The sequence below is a fragment of the Phyllobates terribilis genome, unplaced genomic scaffold (assembly GCF_046119375.1).
Source record: "Phyllobates terribilis strain yellow unplaced genomic scaffold, ASM4611937v1 Scaffold_763__1_contigs__length_703860, whole genome shotgun sequence".
Classification (NCBI taxonomy): Eukaryota; Metazoa; Chordata; class Amphibia; order Anura; family Dendrobatidae; genus Phyllobates; species Phyllobates terribilis.
In genome coordinates, this window is record NW_027363523.1 from 27,978 (window position 1) to 41,213 (window position 13,236).

Sequence of the window (13,236 nt, forward strand, 5' to 3'; positions counted from 1 at the left end):
TTACCGACACGAGAATTTCAGCATAGACGTGGTCTTGTTCGTTTTGAAAAATGTCCAAGACAGAGATGTGGAGGTAGTGAGACTCCTATGCACGTATTCTGGAATTGCGAGTTTGCACAAAAAGTCTGGAGGAAAATGTGCAATCTGATTAAAGCTGTGAGTAATGTTAATTTTTTAGATTTTAACAGGGTGTTCTATGGGATGGGTGTAAAGGAAGAAGATTTTAAGGTGGTGTGGGTGATAATAACATGTGTAAAGATGGCAATTTGGAAGGTGAGAAACATTTTGATTTTTAAACATAATGAAGTGTCTGTTGAACAGTGTATTAAGTTGTGTCTAAGTTATTTATTTATGTATTTTTGGAAGGACAAAATGGTTTTGGGCATAAGAAAAGCAGATGTATTGTGGAAGCAAAATGAATGGAATATACTTACTGTGTAGCCTTTGTTGTCATTGAAAATCTTTTTCTGGAAAAATACAAATATTAATTACAGGAAAAAAAAAAAAGTTAAAAAGAAAGTTAAGAAAAAGGAAAGAAGGAAATATATATGTATATATATATATATATATATATATAAAAAAAAAAAAAAAAAAATAAAAAAAAAACACACGATGATGGATTTGAGTCTTGGTTTTTGCTTTTAAAGATGTAAGACTTTGTAATCTGAGTGTAAAAAAAAAAAAAAAAAAAAAAAAAAATCTGTTCTTATCAGTTTAATATCTGATACGTCCCCTATCTGGGGACCATATATTAAATGGATTTTTAGAACAGGGAGATGGAAAAAGAGCTTGCTCTGTCCACTCCACGCATTGACCTGGTATTGCAGTATCTCCAGGACCGGTGCACCCCTTCTTTAATGCAGTTTCTAAAATCAGAAAGAATTGAATTCAATGCTTTTTGTTCATTTGGCTTGTTTGTCGGATTTTGGGATGGACTCTTTGGCTTTGCTTTTCTTCTCCTCATTGGATTTTTCATGTTAAAAGTTGCAGAAGCCAGATGACAAGCTCATTTTGGTTCAACTTCAGCAACTGTGCATTGCATTGCCATGTAATGTAATGCAATGCTGTCTATCTAGCTCTCCCTCTATACTTCCTTTTGGATAAACAGACATATTAGGCAAGCATTTTGGAGCTTTCACCTAAATAACTACAGGTGGTGAGATAAGCTGCACAATATAATTGACCTTTCAGTATATTGTTGCACACACACCATCTATTTAGCAAATGCCCTTGTTATCAACAGCAGCCTTTTAAACTCACCTGAGCTAACAGGTATGTGAGCTGGTTACTCTGCTGCGCTTAAAATTTCTTTTTTGGTTTGCTACAATGCCTTTTCTGAAACGTTGTCTCCCTCTGCTGGAACACTGACTTCTTTCATTTAATGCCTGCAGACTATAAAAGAGAAACCAACCCAAAAAGTTTGGTTGATTAGTCTGTGGCATTCTTTTAAACTGTTGCTTATGGCGGTCTCTGTGAGCTTCTCAGTGACATTCAGCCATCCAAGTATCCCGCCTGCAGTAGACGGAATGTGGCAATGGAACGCTGGCTGCGCGTGTCATAATAGGCTCTGAGCCTTTATATACCTGCGCACAGCAGCAGCCACCTTCAGTCTGCTGCTGGACAGCCAGCAGCAGCAGCAGCAGGAGAGGTAATTAATCAGCAACCCTCCTGCTAAGGGTAGACAGCTGCTCGTTCCACCCCCCCCCCCGCCTTAATTGGTTCTCCTCCCTTCCAACGGTGTTGAGGCGGGTGGGAACAGCCGGGGGTTGAGGGTACTGTGCTAAAAGAGGTGGAGTTATGCAGATCTAAAACGCGTGGATTGCAGCAGCAGCAAGCCGAAAAGTGCAGGCATGTGAGGGATCTAGAGGTTGACAGCATGTCTTCTTAACGGGAGTCCAGGTGGCCATCTCCACAAATGGACTTTTCAGAATCCTTGGGTGGCACCGTAGTCGGAAACCAATTCTGGTTATCGCTTCTCGGCCTTTTGGCTAAGATCAAGTGTAGTATCTGTTCTTATCAGTTTAATATCTGATACGTCCCCTATCTGGGGACCATATATTAAATGGATTTTTAGAACAGGGAGATGGAAAAAGAGCTTGCTCTGTCCACTCCACGCATTGACCTGGTATTGCAGTATCTCCAGGACCGGTGCACCCCTTCTTTAATGCAGTTTCTAAAATCAGAAAGAATTGAATTCAATGCTTTTTGTTCATTTGGCTTGTTTGTCGGATTTTGGGATGGACTCTTTGGCTTTGCTTTTCTTCTCCTCATTGGATTTTTCATGTTAAAAGTTGCAGAAGCCAGATGACAAGCTCATTTTGGTTCAACTTCAGCAACTGTGCATTGCATTGCCATGTAATGTAATGCAATGCTATCTATCTAGCTCTCCCTCTATACTTCCTTTTGGATAAACAGACATATTAGGCAAGCATTTTGGAGCTTTCACCTAAATAACTACAGGTGGTGAGATAAGCTGCACAATATAATTGACCTTTCAGTATATTGTTGCACACACACCATCTATTTAGCAAATGGCCTTGTTATCAACAGCAGCCTTTTAAACTCACCTGAGCTAACAGGTTTGTGAGCTGGTTACTCTGCTGCGCTTAAAATTTCTTTTTTGGTTTGCTACAATGCCTTTTCTGAAACGTTGTCTCCCTCTGCTGGAACACTGACTTCTTTCATTTAATGCCTGCAGACTTTAAAAGAGAAACCAACCCAAAAAGTTTGGTTGATTAGTCTGTGGCATTCTTTTAAACTGTTGCTTATGGCGGTCTCTGTGAGCTTCTCAGTGACATTCAGCCATCCAGGTATCCCGCCTGCAGTAGACGGAATGTGGCAATGGAACGCTGGCTGCGCGTGTCATAATAGGCTCTGAGCCTTTATATACCTGCGCACAGCAGCAGCCACCTTCAGTCTGCTGCTGGACAGCCAGCACCAGCAGCAGCAGGAGAGGTAATTAATCAGCAACCCTCCTGCTAAGGGTAGACAGCTGCTCGTTCCACCCCCCACCCCCCCGCCTTAATTGGTTCTCCTCCCTTCCAACGGTGTTGAGGCGGGTGGGAACAGCCGGGGGTTGAGGGTACTGTGCTAAAAGAGGTGGAGTTATGCAGATCTAAAACGCGTGGATTGCAGCAGCAGCAAGCCGAAAAGTGCAGGCATGTGAGGGATCTAGAGGTTGACAGCATGTCTTCTTAACGGGAGTCCAGGTGGCCATCTCCACAAATGGACTTTTCAGAATCCTTGGGTGGCACCGTAGTCGGAAACCAATTCTGGTTATCGCTTCTCGGCCTTTTGGCTAAGATCAAGTGTAGTATCTGTTCTTATCAGTTTAATATCTGATACTTCCCCTATCTGGGGACCATATATTAAATGGATTTTTAGAACAGGGAGATGGAAAAAGAGCTTGCTCTGTCCACTCCACGCATTGACCTGGTATTGCAGTATCTCCAGGACCGGTGCACCCCTTCTTTAATGCAGTTTCTAAAATCAGAAAGAATTGAATTCAATGCTTTTTGTTCATTTGGCTTGTTTGTCGGATTTTGGGATGGACTCTTTGGCTTTGCTTTTCTTCTCCTCATTGGATTTTTCATGTTAAAAGTTGCAGAAGCCAGATGACAAGCTCATTTTGGTTCAACTTCAGCAACTGTGCATTGCATTGCCATGTAATGTAATGCAATGCTATCTATCTAGCTCTCCCTCTATACTTCCTTTTGGATAAACAGACATATTAGGCAAGCATTTTGGAGCTTTCACCTAAATAACTACAGGTGGTGAGATAAGCTGCACAATATAATTGACCTTTCAGTATATTGTTGCACACACACCATCTATTTAGCAAATGCCCTTGTTATCAACAGCAGCCTTTTAAACTCACCTGAGCTAACAGGTATGTGAGCTGGTTACTCTGCTGCGCTTAAAATTTCTTTTTTGGTTTGCTACAATGCCTTTTCTGAAACGTTGTCTCCCTCTGCTGGAACACTGACTTCTTTCATTTAATGCCTGCAGACTATAAAAGAGAAACCAACCCAAAAAGTTTGGTTGATTAGTCTGTGGCATTCTTTTAAACTGTTGCTTATGGCGGTCTCTGTGAGCTTCTCAGTGACATTCAGCCATCCAGGTATCCCGCCTGCAGTAGACGGAATGTGGCAATGGAACGCTGGCTGCGCGTGTCATAATAGGCTCTGAGCCTTTATATACCTGCGCACAGCAGCAGCCACCTTCAGTCTGCTGCTGGACAGCCAGCAGCAGCAGCAGCAGGAGAGGTAATTAATCAGCAACCCTCCTGCTAAGGGTAGACAGCTGCTCGTTCCACCCCCCACCCCCCCGCCTTAATTGGTTCTCCTCCCTTCCAACGGTGTTGAGGCGGGTGGGAACAGCCGGGGGTTGAGGGTACTGTGCTAAAAGAGGTGGAGTTATGCAGATCTAAAACGCGTGGATTGCAGCAGCAGCAAGCCGAAAAGTGCAGGCATGTGAGGGATCTAGAGGTTGACAGCATGTATTCTTAACGGGAGTCCAGGTGGCCATCTCCACAAATGGACTTTTCAGAATCCTTGGGTGGCACCGTAGTCGGAAACCAATTCTGGTTATCGCTTCTCGGCCTTTTGGCTAAGATCAAGTGTAGTATCTGTTCTTATCAGTTTAATATCTGATACGTCCCCTATCTGGGGACCATATATTAAATGGATTTTTAGAACAGGGAGATGGAAAAAGAGCTTGCTCTGTCCACTCCACGCATTGACCTGGTATTGCAGTATCTCCAGGACCGGTGCACCCCTTCTTTAATGCAGTTTCTAAAATCAGAAAGAATTGAATTCAATGCTTTTTGTTCATTTGGCTTGTTTGTCGGATTTTGGGATGGACTCTTTGGCTTTGCTTTTCTTCTCCTCATTGGATTTTTCATGTTAAAAGTTGCAGAAGCCAGATGACAAGCTCATTTTGGTTCAACTTCAGCAACTGTGCATTGCATTGCCATGTAATGTAATGCAATGCTGTCTATCTAGCTCTCCCTCTATACTTCCTTTTGGATAAACAGACATATTAGGCAAGCATTTTGGAGCTTTCACCTAAATAACTACAGGTGGTGAGATAAGCTGCACAATATAATTGACCTTTCAGTATATTGTTGCACACACACCATCTATTTAGCAAATGCCCTTGTTATCAACAGCAGCCTTTTAAACTCACCTGAGCTAACAGGTATGTGAGCTGGTTACTCTGCTGCGCTTAAAATTTCTTTTTTGGTTTGCTACAATGCCTTTTCTGAAAAGTTGTCTCCCTCTGCTGGAACACTGACTTCTTTCATTTAATGCCTGCAGACTATAAAAGAGAAACCAACCCAAAAAGTTTGGTTGATTAGTCTGTGGCATTCTTTTAAACTGTTGCTTATGGCGGTCTCTGTGAGCTTCTCAGTGACATTCAGCCATCCAAGTATCCCGCCTGCAGTAGACGGAATGTGGCAATGGAACGCTGGCTGCGCGTGTCATAATAGGCTCTGAGCCTTTATATACCTGCGCACAGCAGCAGCCACCTTCAGTCTGCTGCTGGACAGCCAGCAGCAGCAGCAGCAGGAGAGGTAATTAATCAGCAACCCTCCTGCTAAGGGTAGACAGCTGCTCGTTCCACCCCCCACCCCCCCGCCTTAATTGGTTCTCCTCCCTTCCAACGGTGTTGAGGCGGGTGGGAACAGCCGGGGGTTGAGGGTACTGTGCTAAAAGAGGTGGAGTTATGCAGATCTAAAACGCGTGGATTGCAGCAGCAGCAAGCCGAAAAGTGCAGGCATGTGAGGGATCTAGAGGTTGACAGCATGTCTTCTTAACGGGAGTCCAGGTGGCCATCTCCACAAATGGACTTTTCAGAATCCTTGGGTGGCACCGTAGTCGGAAACCAATTCTGGTTATCGCTTCTCGGCCTTTTGGCTAAGATCAAGTGTAGTATCTGTTCTTATCAGTTTAATATCTGATACGTCCCCTATCTGGGGACCATATATTAAATGGATTTTTAGAACAGGGAGATGGAAAAAGAGCTTGCTCTGTCCACTCCACGCATTGACCTGGTATTGCAGTATCTCCAGGACCGGTGCACCCCTTCTTTAATGCAGTTTCTAAAATCAGAAAGAATTGAATTCAATGCTTTTTGTTCATTTGGCTTGTTTGTCGGATTTTGGGATGGACTCTTTGGCTTTGCTTTTCTTCTCCTCATTGGATTTTTCATGTTAAAAGTTGCAGAAGCCAGATGACAAGCTCATTTTGGTTCAACTTCAGCAACTGTGCATTGCATTGCCATGTAATGTAATGCAATGCTGTCTATCTAGCTCTCCCTCTATACTTCCTTTTGGATAAACAGACATATTAGGCAAGCATTTTGGAGCTTTCACCTAAATAACTACAGGTGGTGAGATAAGCTGCACAATATAATTGACCTTTCAGTATATTGTTGCACACACACCATCTATTTAGCAAATGCCCTTGTTATCAACAGCAGCCTTTTAAACTCACCTGAGCTAACAGGTATGTGAGCTGGTTACTCTGCTGCGCTTAAAATTTCTTTTTTGGTTTGCTACAATGCCTTTTCTGAAACGTTGTCTCCCTCTGCTGGAACACTGACTTCTTTCATTTAATGCCTGCAGACTATAAAAGAGAAACCAACCCAAAAAGTTTGGTTGATTAGTCTGTGGCATTCTTTTAAACTGTTGCTTATGGCGGTCTCTGTGAGCTTCTCAGTGACATTCAGCCATCCAAGTATCGCGCCTGCAGTAGACGGAATGTGGCAATGGAACGCTGGCTGCGCGTGTCATAATAGGCTCTGAGCCTTTATATACCTGCGCACAGCAGCAGCCACCTTCAGTCTGCTGCTGGACAGCCAGCAGCAGCAGCAGCAGGAGAGGTAATTAATCAGCAACCCTCCTGCTAAGGGTAGACAGCTGCTCGTTCCACCCCCCCCCGCCTTAATTGGTTCTCCTCCCTTCCAACGGTGTTGAGGCGGGTGGGAACAGCCGGGGGTTGAGGGTACTGTGCTAAAAGAGGTGGAGTTATGCAGATCTAAAACGCGTGGATTGCAGCAGCAGCAAGCCGAAAAGTGCAGGCATGTGAGGGATCTAGAGGTTGACAGCATGTCTTCTTAACGGGAGTCCAGGTGGCCATCTCCACAAATGGACTTTTCAGAATCCTTGGGTGGCACCGTAGTCGGAAACCAATTCTGGTTATCGCTTCTCGGCCTTTTGGCTAAGATCAAGTGTAGTATCTGTTCTTATCAGTTTAATATCTGATACGTCCCCTATCTGGGGACCATATATTAAATGGATTTTTAGAACAGGGAGATGGAAAAAGAGCTTGCTCTGTCCACTCCACGCATTGACCTGGTATTGCAGTATCTCCAGGACCGGTGCACCCCTTCTTTAATGCAGTTTCTAAAATCAGAAAGAATTGAATTCAATGCTTTTTGTTCATTTGGCTTGTTTGTCGGATTTTGGGATGGACTCTTTGGCTTTGCTTTTCTTCTCCTCATTGGATTTTTCATGTTAAAAGTTGCAGAAGCCAGATGACAAGCTCATTTTGGTTCAACTTCAGCAACTGTGCATTGCATTGCCATGTAATGTAATGCAATGCTATCTATCTAGCTCTCCCTCTATACTTCCTTTTGGATAAACAGACATATTAGGCAAGCATTTTGGAGCTTTCACCTAAATAACTACAGGTGGTGAGATAAGCTGCACAATATAATTGACCTTTCAGTATATTGTTGCACACACACCATCTATTTAGCAAATGGCCTTGTTATCAACAGCAGCCTTTTAAACTCACCTGAGCTAACAGGTTTGTGAGCTGGTTACTCTGCTGCGCTTAAAATTTCTTTTTTGGTTTGCTACAATGCCTTTTCTGAAACGTTGTCTCCCTCTGCTGGAACACTGACTTCTTTCATTTAATGCCTGCAGACTTTAAAAGAGAAACCAACCCAAAAAGTTTGGTTGATTAGTCTGTGGCATTCTTTTAAACTGTTGCTTATGGCGGTCTCTGTGAGCTTCTCAGTGACATTCAGCCATCCAGGTATCCCGCCTGCAGTAGACGGAATGTGGCAATGGAACGCTGGCTGCGCGTGTCATAATAGGCTCTGAGCCTTTATATACCTGCGCACAGCAGCAGCCACCTTCAGTCTGCTGCTGGACAGCCAGCACCAGCAGCAGCAGGAGAGGTAATTAATCAGCAACCCTCCTGCTAAGGGTAGACAGCTGCTCGTTCCACCCCCCACCCCCCCGCCTTAATTGGTTCTCCTCCCTTCCAACGGTGTTGAGGCGGGTGGGAACAGCCGGGGGTTGAGGGTACTGTGCTAAAAGAGGTGGAGTTATGCAGATCTAAAACGCGTGGATTGCAGCAGCAGCAAGCCGAAAAGTGCAGGCATGTGAGGGATCTAGAGGTTGACAGCATGTCTTCTTAACGGGAGTCCAGGTGGCCATCTCCACAAATGGACTTTTCAGAATCCTTGGGTGGCACCGTAGTCGGAAACCAATTCTGGTTATCGCTTCTCGGCCTTTTGGCTAAGATCAAGTGTAGTATCTGTTCTTATCAGTTTAATATCTGATACGTCCCCTATCTGGGGACCATATATTAAATGGATTTTTAGAACAGGGAGATGGAAAAAGAGCTTGCTCTGTCCACTCCACGCATTGACCTGGTATTGCAGTATCTCCAGGACCGGTGCACCCCTTCTTTAATGCAGTTTCTAAAATCAGAAATAATTGAATTCAATGCTTTTTGTTCATTTGGCTTGTTTGTCGGATTTTGGGATGGACTCTTTGGCTTTGCTTTTCTTCTCCTCATTGGATTTTTCATGTTAAAAGTTGCAGAAGCCAGATGACAAGCTCATTTTGGTTCAACTTCAGCAACTGTGCATTGCATTGCCATGTAATGTAATGCAATGCTATCTATCTAGCTCTCCCTCTATACTTCCTTTTGGATAAACAGACATATTAGGCAAGCATTTTGGAGCTTTCACCTAAATAACTACAGGTGGTGAGATAAGCTGCACAATATAATTGACCTTTCAGTATATTGTTGCACACACACCATCTATTTAGCAAATGCCCTTGTTATCAACAGCAGCCTTTTAAACTCACCTGAGCTAACAGGTATGTGAGCTGGTTACTCTGCTGCGCTTAAAATTTCTTTTTTGGTTTGCTACAATGCCTTTTCTGAAACGTTGTCTCCCTCTGCTGGAACACTGACTTCTTTCATTTAATGCCTGCAGACTATAAAAGAGAAACCAACCCAAAAAGTTTGGTTGATTAGTCTGTGGCATTCTTTTAAACTGTTGCTTATGGCGGTCTCTGTGAGCTTCTCAGTGACATTCAGCCATCCAAGTATCCCGCCTGCAGTAGACGGAATGTGGCAATGGAACGCTGGCTGCGCGTGTCATAATAGGCTCTGAGCCTTTATATACCTGCGCACAGCAGCAGCCACCTTCAGTCTGCTGCTGGACAGCCAGCAGCAGCAGCAGCAGGAGAGGTAATTAATCAGCAACCCTCCTGCTAAGGGTAGACAGCTGCTCGTTCCACCCCCCACCCCCCCGCCTTAATTGGTTCTCCTCCCTTCCAACGGTGTTGAGGCGGGTGGGAACAGCCGGGGGTTGAGGGTACTGTGCTAAAAGAGGTGGAGTTATGCAGATCTAAAACGCGTGGATTGCAGCAGCAGCAAGCCGAAAAGTGCAGGCATGTGAGGGATCTAGAGGTTGACAGCATGTCTTCTTAACGGGAGTCCAGGTGGCCATCTCCACAAATGGACTTTTCAGAATCCTTGGGTGGCACCGTAGTCGGAAACCAATTCTGGTTATCGCTTCTCGGCCTTTTGGCTAAGATCAAGTGTAGTATCTGTTCTTATCAGTTTAATATCTGATACGTCCCCTATCTGGGGACCATATATTAAATGGATTTTTAGAACAGGGAGATGGAAAAAGAGCTTGCTCTGTCCACTCCACGCATTGACCTGGTATTGCAGTATCTCCAGGACCGGTGCACCCCTTCTTTAATGCAGTTTCTAAAATCAGAAAGAATTGAATTCAATGCTTTTTGTTCATTTGGCTTGTTTGTCGGATTTTGGGATGGACTCTTTGGCTTTGCTTTTCTTCTCCTCATTGGATTTTTCATGTTAAAAGTTGCAGAAGCCAGATGACAAGCTCATTTTGGTTCAACTTCAGCAACTGTGCATTGCATTGCCATGTAATGTAATGCAATGCTGTCTATCTAGCTCTCCCTCTATACTTCCTTTTGGATAAACAGACATATTAGGCAAGCATTTTGGAGCTTTCACCTAAATAACTACAGGTGGTGAGATAAGCTGCACAATATAATTGACCTTTCAGTATATTGTTGCACACACACCATCTATTTAGCAAATGCCCTTGTTATCAACAGCAGCCTTTTAAACTCACCTGAGCTAACAGGTATGTGAGCTGGTTACTCTGCTGCGCTTAAAATTTCTTTTTTGGTTTGCTACAATGCCTTTTCTGAAACGTTGTCTCCCTCTGCTGGAACACTGACTTCTTTCATTTAATGCCTGCAGACTATAAAAGAGAAACCAACCCAAAAAGTTTGGTTGATTAGTCTGTGGCATTCTTTTAAACTGTTGCTTATGGCGGTCTCTGTGAGCTTCTCAGTGACATTCAGCCATCCAAGTATCGCGCCTGCAGTAGACGGAATGTGGCAATGGAACGCTGGCTGCGCGTGTCATAATAGGCTCTGAGCCTTTATATACCTGCGCACAGCAGCAGCCACCTTCAGTCTGCTGCTGGACAGCCAGCAGCAGCAGCAGCAGGAGAGGTAATTAATCAGCAACCCTCCTGCTAAGGGTAGACAGCTGCTCGTTCCACCCCCCCCCCGCCTTAATTGGTTCTCCTCCCTTCCAACGGTGTTGAGGCGGGTGGGAACAGCCGGGGGTTGAGGGTACTGTGCTAAAAGAGGTGGAGTTATGCAGATCTAAAACGCGTGGATTGCAGCAGCAGCAAGCCGAAAAGTGCAGGCATGTGAGGGATCTAGAGGTTGACAGCATGTCTTCTTAACGGGAGTCCAGGTGGCCATCTCCACAAATGGACTTTTCAGAATCCTTGGGTGGCACCGTAGTCGGAAACCAATTCTGGTTATCGCTTCTCGGCCTTTTGGCTAAGATCAAGTGTAGTATCTGTTCTTATCAGTTTAATATCTGATACGTCCCCTATCTGGGGACCATATATTAAATGGATTTTTAGAACAGGGAGATGGAAAAAGAGCTTGCTCTGTCCACTCCACGCATTGACCTGGTATTGCAGTATCTCCAGGACCGGTGCACCCCTTCTTTAATGCAGTTTCTAAAATCAGAAAGAATTGAATTCAATGCTTTTTGTTCATTTGGCTTGTTTGTCGGATTTTGGGATGGACTCTTTGGCTTTGCTTTTCTTCTCCTCATTGGATTTTTCATGTTAAAAGTTGCAGAAGCCAGATGACAAGCTCATTTTGGTTCAACTTCAGCAACTGTGCATTGCATTGCCATGTAATGTAATGCAATGCTATCTATCTAGCTCTCCCTCTATACTTCCTTTTGGATAAACAGACATATTAGGCAAGCATTTTGGAGCTTTCACCTAAATAACTACAGGTGGTGAGATAAGCTGCACAATATAATTGACCTTTCAGTATATTGTTGCACACACACCATCTATTTAGCAAATGGCCTTGTTATCAACAGCAGCCTTTTAAACTCACCTGAGCTAACAGGTTTGTGAGCTGGTTACTCTGCTGCGCTTAAAATTTCTTTTTTGGTTTGCTACAATGCCTTTTCTGAAACGTTGTCTCCCTCTGCTGGAACACTGACTTCTTTCATTTAATGCCTGCAGACTTTAAAAGAGAAACCAACCCAAAAAGTTTGGTTGATTAGTCTGTGGCATTCTTTTAAACTGTTGCTTATGGCGGTCTCTGTGAGCTTCTCAGTGACATTCAGCCATCCAGGTATCCCGCCTGCAGTAGACGGAATGTGGCAATGGAACGCTGGCTGCGCGTGTCATAATAGGCTCTGAGCCTTTATATACCTGCGCACAGCAGCAGCCACCTTCAGTCTGCTGCTGGACAGCCAGCACCAGCAGCAGCAGGAGAGGTAATTAATCAGCAACCCTCCTGCTAAGGGTAGACAGCTGCTCGTTCCACCCCCCACCCCCCCGCCTTAATTGGTTCTCCTCCCTTCCAACGGTGTTGAGGCGGGTGGGAACAGCCGGGGGTTGAGGGTACTGTGCTAAAAGAGGTGGAGTTATGCAGATCTAAAACGCGTGGATTGCAGCAGCAGCAAGCCGAAAAGTGCAGGCATGTGAGGGATCTAGAGGTTGACAGCATGTCTTCTTAACGGGAGTCCAGGTGGCCATCTCCACAAATGGACTTTTCAGAATCCTTGGGTGGCACCGTAGTCGGAAACCAATTCTGGTTATCGCTTCTCGGCCTTTTGGCTAAGATCAAGTGTAGTATCTGTTCTTATCAGTTTAATATCTGATACGTCCCCTATCTGGGGACCATATATTAAATGGATTTTTAGAACAGGGAGATGGAAAAAGAGCTTGCTCTGTCCACTCCACGCATTGACCTGGTATTGCAGTATCTCCAGGACCGGTGCACCCCTTCTTTAATGCAGTTTCTAAAATCAGAAAGAATTGAATTCAATGCTTTTTGTTCATTTGGCTTGTTTGTCGGATTTTGGGATGGACTCTTTGGCTTTGCTTTTCTTCTCCTCATTGGATTTTTCATGTTAAAAGTTGCAGAAGCCAGATGACAAGCTCATTTTGGTTCAACTTCAGCAACTGTGCATTGCATTGCCATGTAATGTAATGCAATGCTATCTATCTAGCTCTCCCTCTATACTTCCTTTTGGATAAACAGACATATTAGGCAAGCATTTTGGAGCTTTCACCTAAATAACTACAGGTGGTGAGATAAGCTGCACAATATAATTGACCTTTCAGTATATTGTTGCACACACACCATCTATTTAGCAAATGCCCTTGTTATCAACAGCAGCCTTTTAAACTCACCTGAGCTAACAGGTATGTGAGCTGGTTACTCTGCTGCGCTTAAAATTTCTTTTTTGGTTTGCTACAATGCCTTTTCTGAAACGTTGTCTCCCTCTGCTGGAACACTGACTTCTTTCATTTAATGCCTGCAGACTATAAAAGAGAAACCAACCCAAAAAGTTTGGTTGATTAGTCTGTGGCATTCTTTTAAACTGTTGC

At 44.1% G+C, this 13,236-nt stretch overlaps 9 non-coding genes and 1 pseudogene across 9 annotated transcripts; all 10 read left to right on the forward strand.

Moving 5' to 3' along the window:
- Positions 1 to 634: 634 nt before the first annotated feature.
- On the forward strand, positions 635 to 852 carry LOC141239039 (U2 spliceosomal RNA; annotated as a pseudogene).
- Positions 853 to 1,968: 1,116 nt separating this feature from the next.
- Positions 1,969 to 2,159, forward strand: LOC141238715 (U2 spliceosomal RNA). The gene has a single exon (XR_012304166.1). It is a non-coding gene; the product is annotated as a U2 spliceosomal RNA (small nuclear RNA).
- A 1,119-nt stretch (positions 2,160 to 3,278) lies between these two features.
- LOC141238963 (U2 spliceosomal RNA) lies at positions 3,279 to 3,469 on the forward strand. Its single transcript, XR_012304405.1, has one exon. It is a non-coding gene; the product is annotated as a U2 spliceosomal RNA (small nuclear RNA).
- Positions 3,470 to 4,588: 1,119 nt separating this feature from the next.
- On the forward strand, positions 4,589 to 4,779 carry LOC141238727 (U2 spliceosomal RNA). The gene has a single exon (XR_012304177.1). It is a non-coding gene; the product is annotated as a U2 spliceosomal RNA (small nuclear RNA).
- Positions 4,780 to 5,898: 1,119 nt separating this feature from the next.
- Positions 5,899 to 6,089, forward strand: LOC141238738 (U2 spliceosomal RNA). The gene has a single exon (XR_012304188.1). It is a non-coding gene; the product is annotated as a U2 spliceosomal RNA (small nuclear RNA).
- A 1,114-nt stretch (positions 6,090 to 7,203) lies between these two features.
- LOC141238750 (U2 spliceosomal RNA) lies at positions 7,204 to 7,394 on the forward strand. The gene has a single exon (XR_012304199.1). It is a non-coding gene; the product is annotated as a U2 spliceosomal RNA (small nuclear RNA).
- Positions 7,395 to 8,513: 1,119 nt separating this feature from the next.
- LOC141238761 (U2 spliceosomal RNA) lies at positions 8,514 to 8,704 on the forward strand. The gene has a single exon (XR_012304210.1). It is a non-coding gene; the product is annotated as a U2 spliceosomal RNA (small nuclear RNA).
- A 1,119-nt stretch (positions 8,705 to 9,823) lies between these two features.
- LOC141238772 (U2 spliceosomal RNA) lies at positions 9,824 to 10,014 on the forward strand. The gene has a single exon (XR_012304221.1). It is a non-coding gene; the product is annotated as a U2 spliceosomal RNA (small nuclear RNA).
- A 1,115-nt stretch (positions 10,015 to 11,129) lies between these two features.
- LOC141238783 (U2 spliceosomal RNA) lies at positions 11,130 to 11,320 on the forward strand. Its single transcript, XR_012304232.1, has one exon. It is a non-coding gene; the product is annotated as a U2 spliceosomal RNA (small nuclear RNA).
- Positions 11,321 to 12,439: 1,119 nt separating this feature from the next.
- Positions 12,440 to 12,630, forward strand: LOC141238795 (U2 spliceosomal RNA). The gene has a single exon (XR_012304244.1). It is a non-coding gene; the product is annotated as a U2 spliceosomal RNA (small nuclear RNA).
- The last annotated feature ends 606 nt before the right edge of the window (positions 12,631 to 13,236 follow it).